This window comes from Papilio xuthus, unplaced genomic scaffold (genome assembly GCF_000836235.2).
Source record: "Papilio xuthus unplaced genomic scaffold, Pxut_1.1 DF827777.1, whole genome shotgun sequence".
Classification (NCBI taxonomy): Eukaryota; Metazoa; Arthropoda; class Insecta; order Lepidoptera; family Papilionidae; genus Papilio; species Papilio xuthus.
The window spans coordinates 7214080-7240455 of record NW_013530872.1 but is presented as its reverse complement, the minus strand read 5'-3'; the positions used below and the strand labels follow the sequence as shown (position 1 = coordinate 7240455).

The 26376-nt window shown below is 34.1% G+C and overlaps 1 protein-coding gene across 7 annotated transcripts in view; it reads right to left on the bottom strand.

Annotated features, from left to right (window-relative positions):
• shep (RNA binding motif single stranded interacting protein alan shepard) overlaps positions 1-26376 on the bottom strand; it is a 115185-nt gene that overhangs the window by 71462 nt on the left and 17347 nt on the right. The window contains exon 1 of one of the 7 annotated variants that reach the window (XM_013309233.1): positions 12557-12831. The exons of 5 other annotated variants lie outside the window; for them this stretch is intronic. The gene's annotated coding sequence lies outside the window, so the exon portion shown is untranslated. Of the gene's footprint in view, positions 1-12556; positions 12832-26376 lie in introns of those variants that run through there. One more of the 7 variants, XM_013309234.1, reaches the window with a different exon arrangement.

Genomic DNA, 26376 nt, shown 5'->3' with positions numbered 1-26376 from the left:
GAACGAATCTCGTTGAAATTTGGCATAGATATAGAACATAGAAAGAACCCATAGGCTACTTATAAAGTGTTTTTAATTCCGCGTGAACGGAGTCGCTGGTGATAGCTAGTCTATAATAAAATTTGATACATATTTCTGACAAACCAACATTTAAGAAACTGGATATTGCTAGTTTTATTTCCAACCTTCACAAAATAAATAATGTAAGTAACTGGCATATATAACTTTTGTGTAAAAACCAATTTTATTTTTAAACAAAAGAAAACAAATAAATTTAAAATAACGTCGCTGTAAACAATGCGTACAAAAATAAACAAACGTTCAGTAAACAAAATAACATGTGAGTCACTAACATAAGTACTAGTTGTGACTTTCCTCACACAATTACATTTATGTTAACTTGTATTTGATAGAAATTTAAATTTCGTTCTCCTGTAAAAGCTTAATCTATGGTTGCTAAAGGGTGTTTCAAAATAATTTAGGACACGAGAAACTTTGTAGTGTTATCTTGTTTTGACTTTAATATATAAACCTTTTTGCTGGTAAAACTGCTAAATAATGTATTTTTTTAAAAGTAAATAATCAATATTATGCACGTATGAAAATCATTTTAAATTACTACTATAATATTAATTACGACTTAGGTGAAGCTAAACGTCAAAATATAGTTAGTTCTTTATGTATTCAAATTGTAATAAATGGATACAAGTAATTGAATTTTGAAAGGTCATTACAATGAGTAAGAGCGTGTACTTCGAACGAGCAAATCTCATTAGGAGACGCCAATGGTCCTTCGAAACAATTTTTATATTCATCTTCCTGCTTTTCACAAAGACAAGTCGAAGTTAACCTGTTACTTATGTAAACGATATTATACTAAATAAGTGTTATATGCAAAATCTATTGTAAAATAAAATTTCTATACTAATATTTACGTCAAAGAAAGTTGTTTGCGTAAGTAAAAGAGTTATTAACAAGTTACGTTTGTAACAAAACATAAATTATAAATATTAGTTCTTTTAAAAAGTAAGATTTTTTAATTTTTTTAAATGTTATCTCTGACAGCAAGAGCCAAATTTAATATAATCACTATAAAATACTATGACATTTATTTATTTAAAATGGTGAAAATAAAAAAGGGTACGTCACTTAAATTGCTCTAATTTGACCTTTTCCATTTCCCCTGACAATAAAAGATAAGCGCGAATGTCTTTAAGCGATTTGGTAGCAAAAATATTACCAATTCAAGTCTAACGTCTACATAAAAATGGATTGAATAATTCCTTTTGGATTAAATAAAAACATATAAAAAGTCTTTGGTAGTAGACAAAGCATGACTAATCGGTTATAGGGTTCGTTATACAGATTTCACAGTTTTTTACCAGGTCAGTGTTCTCAATTACAAGGATGATAATAAGAAAGTTACGAAAATAATCGGACTAAGGTTAAAAGAAAGAGAGAGCTTTGCACAATTATGACAAAACGACATCACTCCTTAATATCCATAGACTTAAGAAGTGTTTAAAATGTATTATTTCATCCTACTACCATTATTTAGAACTATAACTTAATTAAAAAATCTCTGATCTTCTCTTGTCTTGAAAAAAATGACTACGTAATAGATATCAGATCAGATATAAATATATGTAAAGAAATATGCGTGTACTAGGTACAGCTATGACAGGACAATGTCGCTAATGACAGTGACACAAGACGGGGCGTTATCTACGCGACATTCACGGAGCGCGTGATGAGGGGCTAAGTGCGAGTGTGAGCGCCTCTTGATAGCCATATCTTTACTTACATAGCTCTACTATTGTAATATACGTATGAACTTCGTAATAACTTGAGATATAAAATAGATACAGGGACAGGGACAATAAGTAACTTGGTGCGAGCGTTCAGATCTAATGTGATCCCTGATTATATTGATCAATTTAAAAGGTCGGCATTTCAAATCCACCGGCTTCTTAATACACAGTCGTTGATTTAATATGAAAAACACAACAAAGGAATTAAGTTTTTAATTATTTCACCATATAAAAAAACACATCCAAGGAAACTGCTGGGTAACTAACAAATAAATTAAGACGTAATACTTTCTATAAAAAACTTTGCATTTCACAACTTATTCAGAGATTTTGAAGCGCCAACGACAACTTCATTTGCCAAATAAGTTCTAAGTAGCTTATTCAGAATTTACTTGGACATTGCGAAACAGTTTAAAAAGCTTAATGATAAAAATCAAACAAAAAATAACAGTAAGCCAACATAAATGATTTTATCGCTTGCAAAAATGAAGAGTTAATGTGTAAGAGAAATAATTACAACATATTAAATAAGTAATTCCATTGTGTAAATAATTAAATGAATTATGCTTATCGTAGGGTCCATCGCGCTCGCTTCGCGCTTTGCATTTCAACTTACGATTGTCGGACGTGTTGATAATATTTTTATAGCTTTCAAATGTGACAGTACTTAAATAAGAATGAACTACCAATTCGGCAGTGTACAGGCTTGCTACCGATAGTAATAAAATTCTAATGAGTTTAATACTATGAATTATAAGCAAATAAACGTACGAGTATTATTACTCAGATCTATATTTAATAAAATTCTAAGTACATTTATCGGTGGCTTTAGAAATCTTAAAATGGAAACCACTGTTACTGCTATCCTATACACTGCGAATAGTAACATCTTTCTCTACATTCTTTATTATAGAAAGAATTATAATTTCGTTTATATTACAAATAAATTGTCCTCCGAATAGACTGAGTGAACTGACCCAAAACGTCGGTACATTTTTGTGATAACCTTTAGGGGAAACCTACATTCACAGTAGACATCCCTTGACTAATTATGACTAAGATGATTAGACAAAATTACTTATTAAGTGCTAACGATTGTGACTGAGGACACAATGAGCATGGCCCATTTCTTTTCACCATCAAGACATTGTATAAAATATTTAAATGTAGGCAAACAACGGCAAAGATTCCCACAAAGAGCACTAAAGTGCACTTTATTGGTCGTAAAACAACGTCCACCGTGCCCACATTACTTATGAACTTAGCAACTGATGTAATTTTACATTGAAAATGTCATGCAACGAGATTTGCAATTCAAATTGATCCCTGAGGCTAAACGTAGCTATAAATAGCATTAGACCCAGGCAAAATTTATAGTACTTCATCTCGGCTGCCCATTGAATGTCTTTATTTTGAAATATTACGTTTTACTCTTTCTAAAAACGATTATTCGTATTGAATACAGAGAAAACAAGAATCAAACGAATGAATTCATTCAACTCTTCAATTGATAACATTGATCAAGAAGTAGATATTAAAGAATACATTTTAATCCTTATCAAAAAGATTTGATTAACGATGTATAATTTGATATTACAGGTGACTAAAACGATTTCTCAGTAGTCCAGATATAAAACATTTCATTTCATCAAAGGCGGTATACTAAAACCAAAACAACTCAAGATAGATATTTAAATGAACGTTTAATAAAGCAATTACACCACCATCGGTAAGAAATAAACAAGACTTCGAGATATGGTAGCTAATAATAAACATGTGGTCTTGGAAACGATCACGAGGCGAGACCTTGATGCCGATACATTGCAGTTTGAGATAACAGGCACATCGCAAAAACAAAAAGGAAATGTTAAAATAAAGAAATTAAATTAAACCGGATCTTCTCACCAATTAAATACAAAATATACAGGATATAAAACTCATTAAAGATAACCTACGGAAGAAAGTAAAATAAACGAAAACATATTTTTTAAATAAAAGTTTAACGACGTGATTGTCATTTGTTCTTTCTTACGATGAATAAATAACACTGTAGACTTCATTATTACATTAAAAAAAGACAGATTTCTATTCTTTAACGTTTCAAATCTCAAAGTAACAAACTAAAGTTCTAAAGGAGCTAAAAACTTGTGATAAATAAGATTATGGTTTTACTACTGTGAAAGGACAAAACATATGTCTATCGTTTGTACAAAATAACTTCCATTATAAAGAAAATGACTTACTTATGTTTATTGTATATTTAGATATGAAGAATTATATTCAGTAAATGTATATTTTAGAGTAAAACAATATAATTATAACAGGTTCTAAATGTTTTCAAAATGTAACAAAACAACACAATATTATCTGTGCACCTCACGAAGCGCCTTTTATTTTATCGCGAATTCTAATAAATGTCTATGATAACGATTAACAAAGTGTTACGTGTTATTTCTGTGACGTCAATTGTATCATTAGTACTTGAAAGCCATATAATTTACAATGTATTTTAAAAAGAAATATGAAAACGCAAAATGTTTGACGTCTTTTAAAATTGCAATACCTCTGACAATGCAAACCAATTTATTATGATACTCTTATCCTACACAATTTATAATACTAATGATGGAATAAAAAATAACAAGAGTTGTAACAGCAATAAGTTCAATGATCATTTAGATGAGTTTGTAAAAATTGTGCGTAGGCGAAGTTATGGATGGAATACGAATTGATATTAAGCCAAAAAAAAGAAGAAAATGTAATCCTATTCATGTAATAAGAACATTCAGACTTCCCGCAGTGACTCAACTAGGTTAAGGTTATGTACGCTAACTTAATTTAAAAATTTGTGGGGAATAAGTGATAAAGCATGTAAAACAAATGTTCTATTGGATTAAATACGTAACAACTTTAAAAGTAAATGCTTGTACTTCACATCACGAAACATAAGACTGGTATTTTATGTCCATCATGTTTTGACAGAACTATTTATAAATTCGACCAACAATTTACACCTAATACAGTTAACCTCTAACTATATGTACCAAAGTATTTAATAAAATACAGAAATGTTTTCTAAAGACTGTGTTGTTGGCGTTAATTCGATCAAGGACAATTTAGATAAAAACAACAGAAAAAACTCATAAAATGTTTCATAAATTCCAAATTGAGCACACCAACGTACAACATACGCGGTTGAGAGCTACACTACATGGGATATACGGCTGGTTTGTGAAGCATTTTAATAACAAAATGTTACTCGGACCAGTGAAGGCGGCGGAAAAGATTTTAATTATGCCGGCCGTCCGAGGAAGCCTTATGTAAAGACCTAAGCTGTACATAAAAAGCAGTCGAGTTACGTCACTCTACACACAGTTGGCGATGAAATAAGACGTCTATAGGATACGGGGAGCGACGAAGCAGCGATCAATCTGAGATCTAATAGCACTGTCTGACCTAGACGGCGCCGCCGCCGCGGCCGACGTCCCCCTGCCTTCGCATACCCCCGCCGCACCCGACACAGGCTATATCAGCATTTATTTAGGGCTGTGCTCATATACTAATTCCTTTCAAGCTAGAATACTAATACGAACATACAAAGCCGAGCTTATTTTAGTCCAGCTACTTTTGTACTAAGGCCCTTAGTACACAAGGTAGCGTAAATCAGTAAATGTACGAAGGGCCTTATTGTAACCGTTCATAACCGAAATATATTTGTGTTCTCTATTAATGTAATTTTTAATAAGATAAGAATTATTACATAACTTAGTTTACTATCAAATTTGTTATAAATAGATTTAAATAATTGTTGATAGCAGTGTCGCAGTTCAGTTTTTAACAGTTTTAAAATTGGTACCAATGTTAAGGTCAAGCATGTTTACTGTTTAGCTTAATTTCATAACTATGCAAACGAGACCAGATAAAAAAACAACTTTTGAAGATTCAATTTTGAAGACGCCTATAATATTTCAACAACATTGTAAATGCTCGATTAAACATGAACCCATGGTTACAGTGGTAGAGTATAAAGACGTTGCCAGCCCTTGGAATGGATTAACGCTGTACCGACTCATTAGACTGGCCATTTCACCCTCGCGGAGCACAGCGTGTGCGTTACTATACGCTTACAACTCCACGTTACTTATATTTACATCGTACGATTTTCTTTCTTTGACACTTTAGAGTACAATTTCTTGCGTAAAGATTGAAGTTCAGTACTAAAACTGGCGACCGTACTCGTACATACATTTTATGTTTAATTATATTGTAATGTATTTAAATTTTATTGTATTTATTTTTTGGAACATTTTATTTTAATTGTCATGGAAGTCTACTAAAAATTATTCAAGCTACAAGTGATTAATTTACTGGATATATTTTGCATTTTACGGTAATCGCGAAAATTATGAGAAAACGATGCGAATTAAAAATGGCTTGTTTTTGAATTTCGAACGAACCGCTTAGCCGACAGTTTTACTACAAAACCGAATCTCATATCGAACTAACTCCATTTCGTTTTACTGGCGAAATGTACTTTGTGCAACACTTCGCTTTAGTTCCGGACAGATTTCGCGGCTGTGTGCTACGGAATTTAGATCACTCTTCCACTGAGACCAGCCGCACGAATCTTGTTTATAGCTACTCAAGATAATGTACCAGTAGACCTTTCACACCTTGTTTTATACCACTAACTCAAAATAAATTTAATTAAAAATTACGTTAAATAATAAATAAAAAGTGTAAGTATGCATACGTGGAAATAGCAGTCGCGCTGCTAATCGCGCTAGTGGAAATAGGGTATTATAGGCGATTTGTGACGTAGGTATCGTACGGGCGAGCGTGGCCGCGACGCGTGGGCGGCGGCCATTCCATCTCGTTACTCTTTATTAGTATTTTATTGACTATTTTCACAGATCGCAGAGCAATGCTTGTTTCATTTTATGTAATACGTGGAGCCGATTAAGGAAACTATTCCCCTTTTCCAGCACATCTCGGCCAACGTTATGTTTGTCGCAAGACATATAAAATCAATATAAAACCTATTATCCAAACTGATTCAATTATATTGTTATAATATAAAAATTTATGCGCATTGCGATAAATAACTTTGCTATGATGAATTTTACTACCTACTTATTATAATAGAACTATTTCTTGGTTTATTATTCCAATAGCATTTTTCGGTTCGTATAGTAAAAGAAAGTAAAGGAAAAAGCACCTCTAGGCATATTTGTACTGTTATTGGAGAAATTGCATGTTTAAAACTCGATACTCGCAAAGCGGTACTAGACAAGGTTTTTTAAATTTCATGATTAACAAAAGTTTTATTTTGCCAGGAAATAAAGTAAAGAATTCTTGAAGTAAATTCACAAAATGTTTTAAGGGAGTATGACAATGACATGCTAATTTTTTTACTATCGTTTTGAACGTTTTCTTGACGTACAAAAAGCTAATGTAATTAAATAATTCTTCACAGTGATTGTGCAAATTTAATTTCCGATTAAAGTTGGAGTTAACAGCCGCTATAATCAAAAAAGTAATAATCAATTAATTAAATGAAAAGAAAAATCGGTTTTAGTTTTTAATTTTACTTAAAACAAACATTTTAAATAACATAGAAGGACTTAGAACTTAATGTTGAACATTTTTCTAACAACAAAGTACTGTACCGTAAGTTCATACATGTACATTTATGAAATGAAAAGATTAAAACATAATTTATATTAGAAAAGAGCCTCTGATATTTACCAACTTCGTATTACTGAGAAAATTCCAACCGCTTGCTTAATATTAAACTAAGTTGCGGTCACACAACGCAAACCGTATAACTTCCGATAAACTTTTAACCAAATACATCGAAATACATTAGAAATATGTCTAAAAATCAATTTATTTTGTTTCAATATAAGAAGCGTTGAACCATGCTTTCCTGGTTAGTTTTGACTAACGACCGGCCGCGACTTTCCTTGGATGACAAAGATACTTTTTTTTTCTACGTCTTCAGTGGAAGCAGTTATCAGACAATAGCAGTACTCCATTAGCTACTACCACAGTCTTCGTGTGAAACTAACATAAGCGGAGGCTGCGCGTGCGCCGAAACTGTGACAGTGGTGGTGTTGAGGCAGGTCAGCGCCGGCCGGACTGCATTCCGAGCACCACACTAAATATAGCCGCAGAGTGAACGAACGACGCGAAACTGCGATACGACGCGCCAAGCGTACCGCCACCACTAGGGCTGCGACTTTCGGTAAATGCAAATTGAATTAATTACAATAAATTAATTATACTTTGATTTGTACCCTAACATATTAAAAGTTAGCGTTACAAGAACTTATCAATGATGTGTTTCAAACGAAAGCTAATTAGCCATAAATCAAAAATAATGCAGGATTTTACTTTTAAATTAATGTAAGTTGTTTTTTTAAACAGAGAAAGACGTAAGATACAAGTAGTAGGTAACAGGGTTGTTACTAAGCCATCGTTAACAATGTAAATTATAAGCTACTTGGAATTTAAGCCCTGGAGAATTACGAACACAAGTGGGCGTTGGACTTAACCTTCTGCACTATCGAATCCAACTAACATAATATGTTAATAATAAGATTTGAAACTATGATCTTACACTTTGTGCAACATATACTTAGTACAATGTTCATTTATTTTTAGCCTTTAAATTAGAACGTAATCTAATTATATTTTGTTTTTGATTAAGGCCCACTAACCAACAATGGTGACTAAACAAATGTATAAACGTTTAGGAGGAAGGGAGGAGAAATATGTTGAGATTTGGATAAAATACTAAGATTTATTTTGATCGCTCTTTTGGTATCTGTATTTAATATCATCAGCTCACTATACGTCCCTACCGAGGGGCTCGGAGTCCACCCTAAGTTAAAGGTGATTAGGCCATAGTCAACCAAGCTAGCCAAGTGCGGGTTGGTTGACTTCACACATATCTTTGAATTTCTTCTCAGATATGTGCAGGTTGCATCGCGATGTTTTCCTTCACCGTAAGAACGTCGTAAATGTACATATGTAAATCGGAAATCGAAAAACACATTGGTACATGGCGGTATTCGAACCCAGGACCTGCAGATTGCAAGTCAAGTGCTTAACCCGTGAGCCGCCGACGCTCAATATGTTTTTATATTGCAAACAAACAAATAGATAAGATTGTACGACCTTGTCACGTTAACATTATTTTATTTTTAGGTTATTATTTCACTCTTTGTTAGAATATTATTATAAAATCCATTATTTCTAATGACATATCATTTGTTAATTAGTAATGTATCAGCTGATTGATAACATAATTATCAAACCGTGTTACCTACATTTATTTAAACTACTTTTGCTTATATTTGTTATTTAAAATATTTTTTCATTGTACAAAACATAATTGCTAAAACAACTTTTACCAGACAGTAAAAATAGTGGTTTTCGCTTTTTAAACAGAGCTATCATATGAATAAAATATTTAAAAAAATAGATATAAAATTCGTTGGTAAAGTTTGCGAACGGAAAATTTTATTTGCAACACTGAGATATTCGGATGCAGCAAAAATTTTAAATTGTCTACATCCGCCGCGGGCACTAATTAACAATTATATATCAGCCACAGACACACCTTTAGACAGGTTTGTGGTATATTTCATAACATATTTTATTTTTAATTTTTACTGCAATCAGAATCGTTTAATGCCCCTTTAGGCTAGGTTAAAGGTTTGATATCTCGACGAATTTTATGAATAAAAATTTGACTAAACTCTACTAACGACTATGTTTTTTCGGTTTATAGTTTAAAAAATCTAAACTGTTTTATTTAAATATATAAATACTAGCTCTAGCCCGCGACTCCGTCCGCGTGGGATTATAAAAAATAGCCGATTCTCAGACCTACTGAACATGCATACAAATTTCATAAATATTGGTCAAGTTGTTTCGGAGGATCATGGTAACTGACATATGACACGAGAATTTTATATATAAGATGAAAAGAGTATAACCAATAAGAAATTAAATAATTAATTTAGTGGTATACTTTATAAAAATCATACTTAAAAACAATTGAAATTTCAAATAAAATAATTTAATAAAATTTTAAACAGCACACAGTTGTGTATTGTCCGTTCATGCGTGTATTATTTTAGACGAGATGACCGGTTGGTGCAGACATAGCCGAGTTGTTTGCTTATCGGACACATAATACGCTAACCGTACATGATAACGGAACAATGAGTGTAAGCGCAGATACCTACCACATTAGTGTGCACTCAGATACGCTTATCTCAGTGTCAATACTCTTTTGTAGATATGCCACTCTATTTGCCCTTAATGCCCAACATTCCAATATATTGAAAAACATCCCAACAATGCTCTGAACCATTACTCATAGTTTTTTTTTAATCGTTTACTGCACACTGACTTTATTATCTATCACTTTGGATTTTTTTTTACTTTTTTGCTGGAAGTTTAAATAACTTAGATTATCGCAAGAGTTTGTTTTAAACTTTTTACTAAGCAAATTACCACATAGAACTTAATGACACTTATATCTATATGTTGTAACCATTCGTAGTCAATTCGGGAAGACCAAATTTATTATATTTATGTCATACAATCATTATCAGCTCTCTATACATCCCCACTGAAGGCTCGTAGCCTATCCCAAGTTATGGGTGACTAGGCAAAACGACGCCACCCAACTGCGGATTGGTTGACTTCACAAATATCTTTGAATTTCTTTTCAGATATGTGCAGGTTGGATCACGATGTTTCCCTTCGCCGTAAGATCGTCGGATAAATGTACATATGCAAATCGAAAATCGAAAGACACATCGAAAAACAGATTGCAAGTGAAGGGCTTGACTCTTGAGCCATCGACGTTCTATAGTAAGGAGAAGCAATTGATTGATATTTCTTAATTCTTATTAGACTTACAGTAGTGTTGGACCGCCGTTTTTATGGCGTAAGACTAATTGTATTAAAGATGATGGCCACATTTAATTACAATAGTATTATATCCTACTAAAATATGTCTATTGTGTTAAAATTAAATGTGGTCCAAAATAATAGGAAACATGATTCAACAGATTAGAATGCGCGTAACGTTTGTTAGAGATGTCGGTTGACATTTTTATCATTACGGCAAGATAATATTCCCATTATCGTTATGTTAATGAAAATTAAACAAACATTTGACCTTTGTTCGGTTCATTAGAATAACATTTTTAAAATGAAACAGCGACATATTATTTACAGTCAATTATCCTAATAATCAAGCAATAAGACATATTGTCTGTAGATTGGTTAAACTTACTTCTTACTAATATTATGAATGCGAATGTTTAGATAGATGGATGTTTGTTTAAATGTATCTCTAGAACGGCTGAACTGATCTCGATGAAATTTGGCATGCTTATAGAACATAGTCTGGAAGAACACATAGACTACTAATTAAGTTTTTTTAAATTCCGCGCGGACGGAGTCGCGGGCGACAGCTAGTATTGAATAATTATTAAGACAGTGTTAGTCTAAGAATAATAATGTACGAGTAAAAGTAAAAATTTAAAAAATAATTTGGATGCGGTCAGTAGGAATAATCAAATAAATAGGATAACATAGTGGTGACGGAATAGTATGATTAAAATAAATGGAAAAGGAAAGAGTATTGTTTATTTAGAAATTACAATATTTTGAATATTATAGCCTAAAAGTTCTTTCTGGGAAATCAAACTCGTTTCTCTAGATTTAAAAGCTGATCATTTAACTACTGTGCTGTCTTATCGTCAAAATTGTTTTAAATTAATTTCACTATATCTGTGAAATGTAAAAAGGGTTTTGTAAATTATGGATCAAGCTAGAGTCTATTGTGAATATGAAATATTTTAAATTATGTAATATCGTGAAATGAAGATTACAATAAACTAATGTTTTATCGCTACTTGAAACACTGAACCGTTGCTCGATTCGCATTGTAATAAATTGCATTTTATGTCAAAGACTTCATTATTATGTGAGATAGACAACGCCGATAACGATGTTCCTACGGAATAATTCGCCGGAATAAATATGTCTTTATGCAGCTGAGTGTAGAAAGCTTTCAATGTGTCACGTCACGGTTATCAACTATCAACGCAGCCGAATTATCAGCGCGACCTTCGCAAGAGCAGATTGATAAGAGATAAAATACTTCAGAGAACCACATTATTAAACTTAACAGAACGTTCTTTCTTTTATAACTCTAATTTATAGTTTCGTCAAATCGTAGTATTTGTACTTTATTCTGTAATAGAACCTAGGACTCCGACCCCGACAGTCGAAACGTTACGTGAACCACGAGTCGCCGTCGCCGCCGGCGGAAGTCAGCCGGCTCAGCTAACGAACACACGGCGCCCTGAACAATCGCCGCTCCGCAGCAATTGCCAATTGTGTCCACATGATACTAAACGGGTGTGTTTTGATTGTAAAATTCACGTTCATTCTCCGACGCAATTTCCAATGCATAACATGAAACTATTTGTCACCGACGGCCCGCGTACCCGCAGCCGTAAGCCGACACTGTTTATCAACACGCTCATCGGATGCCTCGTGACACTTGAAAAATGGACGAAGCCCCTCGGCCGTAAGCGAGCCAGCGTCGCCGACGACGGACGCTCGGGAAATTCGCGAGCAACTCGAAATAGACACGCAGCGGCGATGCGATGCAAGTGCGTGCACCGCGAACCGCGACCGACCGCACTCACCGTGCGCTCGCTGGCGGCTGGCAGCACGGTGCAATCAGCTGGGCCGTTGCCGTGGTTGTCGTATACTCGCCGAGCTGACGGCTTTCGCAGAATCCTCCGCACTGGTGACGATGCACTGCACGCGGCTCTGACTCGGGCTGCGGTCTCGCTACTCGCGGAGCACACACACACGGATCGCGAACTAATGCGTTAAGCGGAGCCGAGTTGCATCACGGCTCTCGCGTACGGACGGCGAGAGTGTCGGCGAGCGACTGAGGATCGCCGCGCGCGCGGGGGCCGACGGTGCCCGCGCCGCCCCTCACCGCCCACTTCCTCCGATGAATGACAATAATGGAAGACGTTCAACTCGCCCGCAAACCGAATAATATGAATCATTGCATTAGGGTGCAGCCCCGCCCGAGTCCGGCCCGCGGGACCTAGGTCCGCATCGTACAATGCTTACTTAGGTCCAGAGGGTTCGCCGCTACAAGAGCACATGCCGTCCGACGCGTAGGCGTTTTATTTGGCGACGGTCGTAATTACAACTTTTATTATGAAAACATTATCCTCTCTTGACGCTCGTAGAGAGCGTGGAGCACCGTGCAGATAACTCGCTTGCCGGCCAGACGTAGGGCGTAGGTGGTGTTGGCAATTAGCAGGTTCTGGTGGCAGACTGCGGCGACGGCGGCGGCGGTGGCTGGTGGCGGGGCGCTCGCATCGCATCGGCGCTAATCTTATCTTCGCTAATCTAATCCGGCGCGACGGCCTCTCTCGTGTTTTCTTTCAATTGTGTCCACTCGAGGTAAATTAGTGGTTCTCACCCGGGAGTTCACAGTAGTTATATCTATGGAGGAAGTTCATTGTGCGGCGGGGACAAAGCGGCGCGATCGTATATTCTCGCAGTACCTGCTTGCATTGTGTCGTATATATTAATGTATTATTTAGGGTGCGTCTTAAATCGAGAAGAGATCGTGCGCAAGGGCCGCGTTGCTAGGCGGGCGCGGTGACCGACGCGCGACGCGACGCCTCGCGAAGAATCGGCCATTACGGCCGGTCCGCGGGCGGCTGTCGCGATGTGGCGAGCTTTATTTTATTTTGTCGGATCCTTAAAGTTCATCTCGTCTAGACCGGTTCACCCACGCCCACGGCCCGCACAGATTTCTGCATCTTGCAACCGACCCGCCATACGAGTTACTTTATTTCCCTTTTTATCCTTTTGCACTACGCCGTGATATCGGTCCCGGCATGCGTTAATAGGAAAACGATACGCGTAAAAACCATTTAAGGGATATTCCGAGTACTGATTACCGACATATAGAGAAAATAGTTAATGTTAATTCTTCAGATACGTTTGATGGCAGTGATTCGTAAATAATTGTATATTGGACAACGATTTCTTAAATTATTATATTTATTTAAATCATGTTAATTTCAAAATTACGTATTTCTACAATTTTCAGAAATGTAATATGATATGACGTGTGAATTTCACTAGTTAGATTCTATCATGTATTACTAACCTTATTCGTATTCTTCAAATATCTCCATAAATTGTAAGCTGAGCTCCATGGGCGAATACCGTGATGCATGTCTGCTTGTCTTTTATATGAAATCACTTTTTAATAATTACTTTCCGCACTTTAAATTAATAAACGTCAAACTATAACACTAATTCGTATTGCCTCACAAATAACTTTCTTCCAATCAAATTTTCTAACTACCCGATAAGTTACAGATTAAATATTTCATAAGACAATTGCTAAGAATAAAATAGAAATACGATAATGCAAAATAAATAAAGAAAAAAATCCTGACAATAAAACGTAACTAAAACATGAAATAATTAGTCAAATAAATAAAAAAAATTCAGATAATTTCAATGATTTCTGTCGACTTTCCTTTGTAAATGGATGGGTGATTGCTTGAAAATGACAGCTTTTGCTTCGTTCCGATAAACGCACCTGTTGATGTTACTTGACAGTTAATTCTACCTATATTATTAGTTCGAATCCACACCACCGCTACAAACCGCTACCATTAGCGCCAAAACATTGAAAATCAAATAGGCACAAAATAATAGTCTTTTAGCCAGTCCATAAAAGTTAGTGATTATATCTCAAATTTAATTTTTTTGGCAATATTGTAATGTTTTTTGTAGAATGCACCTCTGTACTTTGTTATTCTATAACGACGTCGTGACGTTGTTGACTGGAAAGAAAATGGATATTTTTACTTCTGGTGTATTTATGACTGTAACTTTACTAAAACTTTACAAATAACTTACAAGAATATCTAAATTCAAATGTAGATGGTGTTTTGACTATGTTCCATTTAAAATATTACTTTACATATCCCTGACAGTCTGTGTTTTAAATGATTAGTCATTTTAAATATTCTGTAATTCCGTAACCTAAAAAGTTATTTAGTCTATGCTATAAGTCAATAACACTTTTGTTTATTTTATAATAACAACATTAATCATTAGTATTACGATCCAACGGATTATTTAAATATTTGATTCTTAAATATAAAATGAAGTATTAAACTTATTATTTTAATAATCTGACAGTATATCGTAATCGTATATTAAAAGTATTGTAATTGCTTGTCTGAATGACGGCCATGTTTTTGGAATTCGAGTAATCGTGAGGAAAATGTAAGAGCAGTTTTTTTGAAAAAGTTGTTTACGATCCTAAAAAGTTAAAGAAGACTATTTCAAAAAAAAGTATACTCCGACTGTGACTCCCATAATATACTTTTGTGGTTATAAACTTTTTGATAGTGACTGTTAAGTTTTTGCTCGTATTTTTGAAGCTACCATAATATGGGCGAAGAATATTTTCGGGTCACGTAAGTGCAATCAAAATACATAAAGGATTTTATTTTTATAAATACTTTGAAAAGTCATAATTTAATTTTCTAATATAATTAGTATTCAATCTACAGTCATAACACAAACTTATTATATTAGTTAGCCTAAAGAAGCTCTTATTAAACAGTTGAATTAAATTAATTGACAGTTATTTTAGAAACCACGCTTATTGTCACGAGGCTGCTTTCTCTGAATCTGTAAGCATTGGTTACTTGAGTCGTAAGATTCCGCTGCCGGTGGTGCACTATTTACTTTATTTATTTTTATCTGTACAATTCGATTATACAGCTAAAACTAAAGGTGTGTGGCGAGCTTTAATAACGTCTCATTCAAGGGTATGACACGTGTTGCGGTTTCGACAATGGTGTTTGCTGGCTGTGACACTTGGTGGCTTGTGGTTACATCTTTTGTAATCCCGTTTACACCAACTGATTTCATGGTAAGTAATATTTTTAATTTGCTTATATCTTACATTATTCCTTGGGATACGCTTTTTATTGCTTGTATTATTCATACTTATTTGCTAAGTTTTTTATCTGTCGTTGTGTACTCATTAGTATGGATAATTATTTCTTTATCACGACATAAATGTGTAGAGACAGTTAATTTTGATTCAAGTTAATGATGCTTGGATGTTCTATGACTAGTGAAAGTGTATATATACTTCAAGGATATATCCAAAAGTAAATAATTTACGTATATACATATCATACTCACAATCTTATTTCTTACTAATATTATTAATGCGAAAGATTAGATGGATCGATGTTTGTTTCAAGGTATTACCGGAATGGCTAAAGCGATTTTGATGAAATTTGGCACATGTAATACATAGTCTGGATGAACACATAGGCTACTTATTAAGTTTTTTTTTGCAATTCCGCGCAGACGAGACCGTGGGCGACGAACTAGTACTTTCATATCTTAAAGAAACAAATGTTTCGGCAGCCATTATGTCATTAAACAAATTCCCAGTTGGCTGGCAAGCGAGAGTTCCGCGGTACTATTGAGTATATAAAAGACGTCGATTACTGTGGCAAGTAAAGCGACAAAGTAACCCATTATAATAAGTCTTTAACTTTTAAGAGACAGGACAAGTCAAACAGATAATATGCTCTTAGTTTGCTCGTTTCGTGTGTGTAAATTTTTTACATAAAGATGTATTAATTTCACGTGGGACTGTCTTCTTTATTGTTTCTTGTCTTTATCTCACCCCTTGGGAATACTGACACTATTTGTATACGATTAGTGGTCGACGCCGACTTCGTCAGCGTGCAATTACAAACGTAGCCTAGGTAATTTCTGTATATATCAAGTACCTTCCAGTAAAAGTCCAGCCTTTTCGAAGATAAACCGGAATAAAAGCGGATATGCGGACAGACAAATAGTCAAATATTTTAAAAATTGGTCGTTCGTGAAATACGAATTTTTGTTTATTAATATTCCCATGACAGGCACTCGAACTTTACTTATTGTATAGACAAGTGCGGCTTCTTGCCTATTCCATTTCTCTATAGTCAAAGTAATACATACAAGAATAGCTTCGCTTTGTCAACTGAGAACGAATAACGTCGCGTCTGGGGGTTAAATATGTAATGCCTTTGTGCTTACGTTATGTTTAACGTAAACGCTTACGTTTGTAAGGACACAGGTGGAATTTAGTTTGAAGTGGTGCAAAATTATTATACAAATATTAATAATTTGTCAATATTAACAACTTATTTTAGGCTAAAAACTACCAGTTATAAACTAAAAACTTGATTATCTTTTTCAAGTTTATTTTTTAAAATTTCAAAAAATTGTAGTGCCATACGGTTTTTCTGAATCCATTTGCGTAGCGTTTATATATCAATTCTGTTCTTTTCATATTGGAATATATTCCATTAAGGAACACGAAACGTATTACAAATATTTTGGTATCTGTGGTTACTTCATATATTTATTCATTAGTCAGATTTAGATATAGGTTGCATTACGTCGTTTCATTTATCACTGGTGGAAAGCGAGGGCTAGCATGTCGTTGACATAACGTTCATTTTTCAAACCTTATTGCTAAACTCTACGTAATATTTTCAAATAATAGTTTAATAGAACTTACAAACTGCCATAAAGCCTTCTAATGCACCTTCAAAGCCTTATAGTCTTAATAAAACTATAAATCTTTAAGTCTAGGTATCCTAACATCAGCGATATTGCATGGCTGATTATAAGAAAAATGAACTAAATTTCCGTTGAGGTCGATAACAAAACCACGAAATTGGATTTCGCGATACAATCAGGACTTGGTAGTGACAGGCAGACGACCGCAGTTGCCGGGTTTAGCTGTACCTCCGGTACAAACAGGCCTATAAATATAAATTATGTAAATAACAAACGTGTTAGTATGTTTGTAATGAATCCTTAAGTTACTTAAGTAATGGTTAGATCAAGTTAGTACTTAAGGACGAGTAAAAGTTTTGGTTCGGGAATCTACATTTATTAATAAATAAAAAAAGTTTTTAATGATTTAATAGAGATCTTGAATTCAATAAAGTATTAGTAATTAATAGCAATGCACTGTTTTAATTTATATAACTACTAGCGATCGCCCGCGACTCCGTCCGCGCGGAATAAACAAAACATAATTAGTAGCCTATGTGTTCTTCCATAATATGATCTATATGTATGCCAAATTTCATCGAGACATGTTTAGCAGATCTGGAGATACCTTCAAACAAAAGCCCATCCATCCAAACACTCGCATTTATGATATTAGTATTAAGAATGATTAAAATTACATTGTGTATAAAAAATTGTATATACTTTTAAAAACACAAATTAATGTTTTAATTAAGAAACGGAATCACAAAATAACTAACCAAAGACTTCTTGGAAATCTTTTGTGTGTAAGTTTACTCTAAGTTAAAGAATTTCAAATGTTATTAATCACTTTAGTAGACAAAACATTAATAATCAATTATTAATGTATATTTACAAATAGATATGACATCGATTACCTTATCTTGTATTGTCAATTATTACAACATTAGTAAGGGTAATCAACACTCGAAAAGAAGTAGAGTTAACAAGAAATAGACTGGTATAACGAAATTTTACTTTGGAACTAAGAGTATAAGTTTTAAAAAATATGGTTATCTCTGTTTAATTCAAAGGAATAAGAGGGACGAATATAAGATTTTATACAAGAACGTTGGTAGTATTATAAAAATCCACACTTTTTTTTTATATCAAAAGGTGGCAAACGAGCAATCGGCCACCCGAAATCGCTGAAATAGCGAAGTGACCGTTGCCCATAGACATACGCAATCGCATATGCGTTGCCTACCTTTAATCGACGGAGGAGAGGATGCACAGAATGAAAATATTTTCCCTTCCCATGCATCCTCTCATCCGGAAAGTCCACTTCCACTTCCCATGCTTTCCTTCTAAGAAAAAGGGTGGGCAGGGATAGAGGACTAAATTAGGCCTCCGGGACGCACACTCATCAGACGAAACGCGGAATTGCTTCCACTTCACGCCTGTCTTCTGTGTGTTCACACTAATTAAGCCAAGTTGTAAAAAATTTCGTCGAATTTCAAGGAACCAAAAACGAACGAAATACGAAATTCATGCAAAGATTTTCTTATTCTAAAGTTAAGGAACTCTAAAAACAATGCATTCATTATAACACCGACAACACTACCTTACCAAGACTTTATCAAACGCGACTTGAGCTAAAACGCCTTTTGTTTTTCTAAGAACCATCGCTTTAAAACATTCCTTTGTAAACTTTATGATAAGAGAAATTAATTTTTATAATTAAATTATTTTTAACATAACTTTAATTTATACTAATATTATAAAGAGGAATAATTTGATTGTTTTCGTGCATTGAAAAAACTTGTGAAAACCGATTGGAAACATCGGCAATGAGAAAAATTGCGATTCGGTTCCCTACCTTAAACATTCTTTACAAAGTTGTACGTATTTTGATAGAAGGGAATAAGTTGTACTGGTAGGTATACATGGGGTGCGCAGAGCTTGTAACATTTTGAATTATTAGAGTCGTTATTCTAAATCCGTGAGTATTTGTCAAGTGGCGTTGTTTCGTGTGATACACGCGACTGCGCGTATTGCTCATGAATATGTATGATCTTCATCCACGTGCCCGCTCCGTTAAATATAAAATATTACAGACTTATTTCTGGATGTCCTGTCTACGTATTGTATATATCTATATTGAATGAAATTAATGTTAATTAAATTAAATTATTTAAAGAAATTTTTAAAGAACAGATTGTATCAAACCTCACTTGCAAATGTCCGATTGCATTGAATTCGAAAATAAGTCGTTTTTCCTTTAAAGCAAAATTAATATTTTTAATTTTATTGAATAAAAGCATATTTAGAAATATTATTCCTTAAAAAGGAATACATGCTTGTGGTTTACGAACTATTATTTAATTACCGCTTTTAGATTTTGCGAGAACTAAGTCACGTAAATTGCGTCGCGATAGTTGGTCGTAATCTGTACCTATAAGTTCCGTTAGGTTTGAAATAATTCAGACAAATTTTGGACTATAGATTGTCTTCTTCAGACTATATAAACTTCATTTGTTTGCAATAAGTAACATTTTTACCTTCAATTACCGTAAAGTAAAAGTTTATGTCTGCTTTTTGAAATATTACCGTAGAAATAGTCTCAAAAGTGTTGATTCATGCAACTATTCCAATAAGCCAGTATAAATCAGCTTAAATAAACATTGCTTAAAATGCGATCAAATTCTTCAATAACAGGTAAAATGAACCCATTCCTAATTCCTTGCATAAAAGGTCCGACATCCATTAATCTTTTCGAGCGGATGGAGTCGAGTTCACCAAAGGTTCGGTTCAGGCGCGCTCAATGCACAACTATTTGATTTTATTACACAATGTGTATTTAAATCTTTACTTAGGTATCATTTTTATATCTTAATCTAGAATTATAAATACATGTATTTGAAGTATATGTTATGGTTTACACTATGAATTAATGAAACATATTTTTTTTGCTTTCCTTTTTAAACTTCATCATTATCTTACCGGGTTGCCACTGCCTAAAGACTCGTGCAAAAAGATTTTGTTATCCCTCTCATAATCCTAAGAGAATCTGTATGTTTGTACGGGTTTGTTCGTGCGAGGAAATTCATTGGCATAAAAACTTATTTTCCTTGATTGCCATTTGTTCCTTTTAATATCATAGATAGTCAAAAACTAACACATTTTAAAAATATTGAAGTGATTATTTGTTGCAAGACAGTTATTAGGCTTAGTACAAATATAAGCGAAAATGTATGTTTGAAGGTCCTAATCTACTAACTAGCACTAACAACTAAGAATTATATTTGTCATATTTGTTTTATAAGCATTAAAAAGGTTATCTTACGCCTAACTATCTAATAGCGAAAAAAATATTGACGATAAACAATAATTTATAATTAAGTTGATACAAATTATATTGACTAGCATAAAGTAAACAATACGTCGTATTGAATACGTACATCTGTTTCTAGATATAAAACAAAATGATATCGTATTCCCCAACCAGTCTTTACCTGCGCTGTAATTAACGTTACGATACAAGGCGAAGTCTGTGCCAATCATGCGTAGATGACGATTGCAAATGTGACTACAATCTAGATGTACTAATCTAGACTTAGTGTCGCATGTCAATAATACATTCAAATATTTAACGTATATTAACTCAATTCATTAATGTAATAGAGAAGAAATTAACATGAAAAGCACATATTAGAAGTACCTATATTATAAAACTGGTGATCGCCCGGGACTCCGGAATTAAACAAAGTGATCCTATATGGGTTCCGTTTTTTTTCCTTTGAAGTACGGAACCCTAAAAAAAACAAACCTAGAAGCTTACGTGTTCTTCCGGACTATGTTCTATACGTATGCCAAATAATACGCATGTAAGACCATCATCAGTCATCATCACCACCTTTAATAGTGTAGCAATCGATTTGATTTGCAACGTATAACGATATAGTGATGACTTCGGTGCCGTACCTCTGTGTAGCATCTATCAAGCACTGAAGCAGCTCGCAATCTATGTGGCGCGGTAAAAAGAAAGACATCAGAAGTGCGATGCAGTTTTCTCGGAACACTCGTTACGGCCAGCGGTACTAACACGAGCTAAATACTGTAACACACAGTCGCGAAAGCGAACGGAGAGCTAAGCGAAGCGAACCGCACGAGTCATACTGAAACAAACGAAACGTAGACTTTGTTCTTTGAAAGCTTTCATGTAATGAACCCGCAAATCAAAAGTAATCAGCTTTGTATTAAGCCTTTTTTGGTTTATTTACGGTTTTCTTTCACTGTTGTGTGTTACAGGTGTAATGCGGAACGTGTACAGTTGCACGTTAATACACGAATACCTCAGTACTTTGCGCTATGGATGTTAGCATTAGGTTAAATTGGATATCATAAATTAAAGCTTTACGACCCTCTGTAGACGACTAGCGAATTGGCCGGATACTTGTCTATTTTCTCATTTTCAACTTTAAGCTTTATTATGGAAAATGTCTTCATTTTATCTATAACTTAAACATAACTTATTGTTTATATGTTAACTGTTAAAAATTATACGGGCTCTAACTTACCAATTAGTTACATTACCAATCCTGTGTATTACAATCACAGACGTGCATTAGATAGTTCTTGTCTAGGAAAATATAAATACATTATTCTTTATGAAGTTGTTTAGTCTGTATATACTGCAAAAGATAATTTCTACCTACTTATATACAACTTATATACAGTCTCGGTCTTAAATACGTTGGTTAGAGTGCGTTTATTTAGTTAACCGTAAATAGGAGCGTTTCTCAATTACGAAAGCGGTCGTTATAAATCACTACAATGAGCTGCATACGAGGGCCGCGGGGGTCTGCGGCGAGGGGAGCGGGGCACTGGACGCATCGCGGCGGAAAACTTTAATGTTTTAAACCGAGTGCTCTTAGATTTCTTGCGAGTGTTATCCGAGCAATGAATGTGCAATCCGGATTACTGGCTAACTGTATTGTGCGGTTATAGAGCACGATATACCATGCATATTGTTATCCACTACAGACACGTTTTATGCCAAATACCAAACATGAATTTATTTGCTTAATACGTAGCACGTGGATTCAATTTTATATTCGGACTTTGGGAAACAAATTCTGACATTTCGTTATCAAGTTGATTATTCAGAATTCCTATTTTGATTTGCAAATCCTAGAATCGATTTTGACAGCTGATCTTGAATTTGAAAATGTATATTAATTATTTTATAATATAATATATAAATCTGGTGTGTTGTTGTTATTGATAAAAAAATAGTTTTAAAATATCTAGCAAAGAATCCAAGGAAATCCATCCAATCAATCTTAAAGTTTTCTTTAACACGCAACCGAGCACGAAGCGAACGTCGAATGGAACTTGATAATATAATGTTTACTGGATGCGACACTCAGATTAATCTGGAGTTCGAGAGGCGCGGCCGCTAAGCGACGGTGCAGAAGCGAGTGCAAATTTTAATCAGGACTACGTCGGGTTCGTATGATCAAAACACGATCTCAACAGAATGTTAGATTTGCTCGAGTGCACCCTCCTATTTGCAAAAAAGGTTTTCTTTTCAAATTGCAAACACACAAAGGTTTCGATTTTCATAAACGTTTTTTTAAAGAATTTAATAATACATTAATCAACTAACCCAAGAACTTACATACTTCTAAAGACATAATTAATATTTCTTATTCAAATATATGTTCATTTACCTCATATCATAATATGACCCCTTAACGTAACATGTGATTTATCCATTAGAATATATAAAAAAAACTCAGTTTTATCTAAATTATATCTTTATGCCTATTTAACATATAATTTAGGCCTAAAATAACGTTTCTAGTACGTGTATTAATTTAAAAATAAACATATACTAATTAATTTACTATTCTGAAGTAATAAATTTGATTTAATATAGATAAGCAATAAAAGCTAAGCTTTCTTCGAAGACTCACACCTTCACGGTGAAGAGTACGTGAAAAAACTTGAGTTAGAATTAATTAAGCAATTTTATAGATTCGCTCCGTGGCTACTTAACGTCTTTTCGCAGCATGCAACATTAGCATTGTAAATGTTTGAAGATAGGCATTCACGATTCTTCGAAGTGGTGCCTAGAGAGGCGGCGGCGGCGAGCGGTGACTTGTTACTATACTACGATTTGTTACGCTATGTTAATGATCTCGCATAATTAATATACGACTTCTACTATTTGCTTTTCGCTTTGAATGTATAAGTTTATCATTCACGAATTATAAATACTACACGTGCACGAAAAACTTTTTGGTTCTGACCTTATTGTGACCTTCTCGTTGTAATGAATGAAAATAAAAAAAGTATCATTTAATTTAAATAAAGAAATCAATAATTAATTCGAGTCTATAGAGATATAACGGGGACTTTTGGTCTCAGAAACCCACGGTTAGTACTAACGTTATTTAAATTATGAAAGCCCTATTGTATAGTAGTTGCATAGTTGCGTGAGCGACGTCTTGATATCTGCGGTCAGTCAACCGGCTCCCAGGCCGTTACGTCAGCGCCGCACGCCGCACGCCGCACCGCACGCCGCAATTAGATCAGTGGCGATCGCGACTCGCAATGCCTAGACCAGACTATCACTGATAGATATTAAGAACCGTTAAAGCTCACTTTTTGCCTCGCGCGAGGCATTCCGCGCATGCTTCTCGACAGCTATGAGAAACGATCGCTGCATTTGTAAATACGATCCATACGATCCATCGAAGCGTCTATAGCTACAACTCTACGATTGTGTATAACAGGAGTGCATATATCTTCGGTGTATTCTGAAACGGTTCTATTTTAAATAAATAAAGATATACATTTTTAGAGACAAAACAATGTATTATGGAATTTAGTTTATGTAATTGAAAAGTAATGTACTGAATGAAATAGAAGTTAGCGATTGCATTAACGAGTAAAATCTAAAATGCAATTTAAAGTTTGCCACAAACAACTCGCTGTACATTCCCTTTGGTTAGTCGGAAATCTCTTGCTTTAGTTTTGTGGTTAGTACATTCTGAATTCTACTTCTTTGTTGATAGCATTCGTAAAACTCAGGTCTAATTGGCTTTGCGTTTGGAATGCTGAACTGTAAGTAAACACCGATTGGCAATTCTGCTCGGCCACTTTGTTAACAATTACACTAATGAATCATTCTTTTTCGAGCAATAAATGAAGCAAGAGACATATTTAAACTTCGAACGCCAGACGAAAAAAACTGAAAGCACTCGTAGTTGTTTTAATTCATTTTAATACTTTAGTACTTGGTAATTCCAAATCATCGTCATGAGCTTACTATGCTTACTCACTATGGGTCTCAGATCCTACCCTAAGTTACAGGTGACTAGGCCATAGTCAACCACGCTGACCCAATGCGAATAGGTTGTCTTCACACATATCTTTGAATCTCTTCTCAGATATTAACCGTAGGAATGTCGAAGAAATGTATATATTTAAATTGAAATACACATTGGTATATGGTGGGATTTGAACCCAGGACCTACGGATTACAAGTCAAGTGCCCCCCGAGCCACCGAGGCTCTTCTAACAAATAAACTACTTTAATAATTTATACAATGAACACCATTGTAACCTAATTACTTTTACTTACACATATTTAAGTGAATCTATTCCTTTATTAATGGGTGGTAATATCTGCGATATTGAATGTGGGTCGGCAGGTGTTTGAAGTGGTTGAGATGATTTCAAAGCGGTCGTATAGTACCTCGGGCATCGTCTCAAGGACCACCACTCGATTGAGCCTCGCTCTACCATACGGTCAGGGAAACTCCATTGAATTTTATAAACTATAACTAGCTCTTATTGATAGACAAAAAAAAATCGAACATGAAATAATGCATTTCGTACTACAAAATGTTGTAATTGTCTTTACTTTATTGCACGCAACAATTATACAATTTTGTCAAAAAAAATAAAAGAATTAACTAAAAAGACTGAGGAAGATAAGAAATATTTATTTGCTAAAGTGGTTATACTAGAAAATACTAAAAATGTTTTCGAAATAATTAAATATATAAATTAAGTCTTACTAATCTTACTTCTTACTTGTAAATGCGAATGTTTAGATGGATGGGTGGATGGACGGATGGATGTTTGTTTAAAGGTGCCTCCAGAACGGCTAAACGGATCTCGATGAAATAAGGCATACATATAGAATATAATTTGTAAGAACACATAGGCTACCTATTATGTTTCTTTGTAATTTAGCGCGGACGGAGTCGGTGGATACCGCTAGTATATCTATATATTACATAGCAACATTGCATAATGAAGAAATAATTAAACGAATTAGTTATATTTATAAGTCTACAAGTTAAACTAGAATAGGAGTTCTATTTGCAAAATCACAATTTATCCTCGTAATGTCTTACTTTAATCCCATACTTGTCGTTTATTTTCTTAGAAGCTAAACTAGACTAGGCTATCTGATCGACCTTTAACATTGAGGTAAACGGCAATTGTTAGCTTGTACAACTGCTTTGGAATAAAACAAAAAGTACAATTATGGAAAACATGAATTTAAGTTTAACTAAATTAACTTTGTAACGTTAAGGGGCATGGAATAATTAATTTTGTAAGAAAAAGGCGAAAATAATGTGACTGAAAGTTAAATTAAACAGACAAATTAAGTTAACAACTAAAAAATAAAGTTTTTAAAAATGAGAAAATTATAGTTATTTTGTTTAAGTTTTTTATTCACACGGTGACTTACATTTAATTTACACTCAAATTTTTTTATCTATAAGGGGAAAAACGTCTTAAAAGTATACGCATGAATATATTATAATATTTTGTTTCAAACAATTTCATTCACTTGTACACGTAATCATATCGAAAACATTTTATG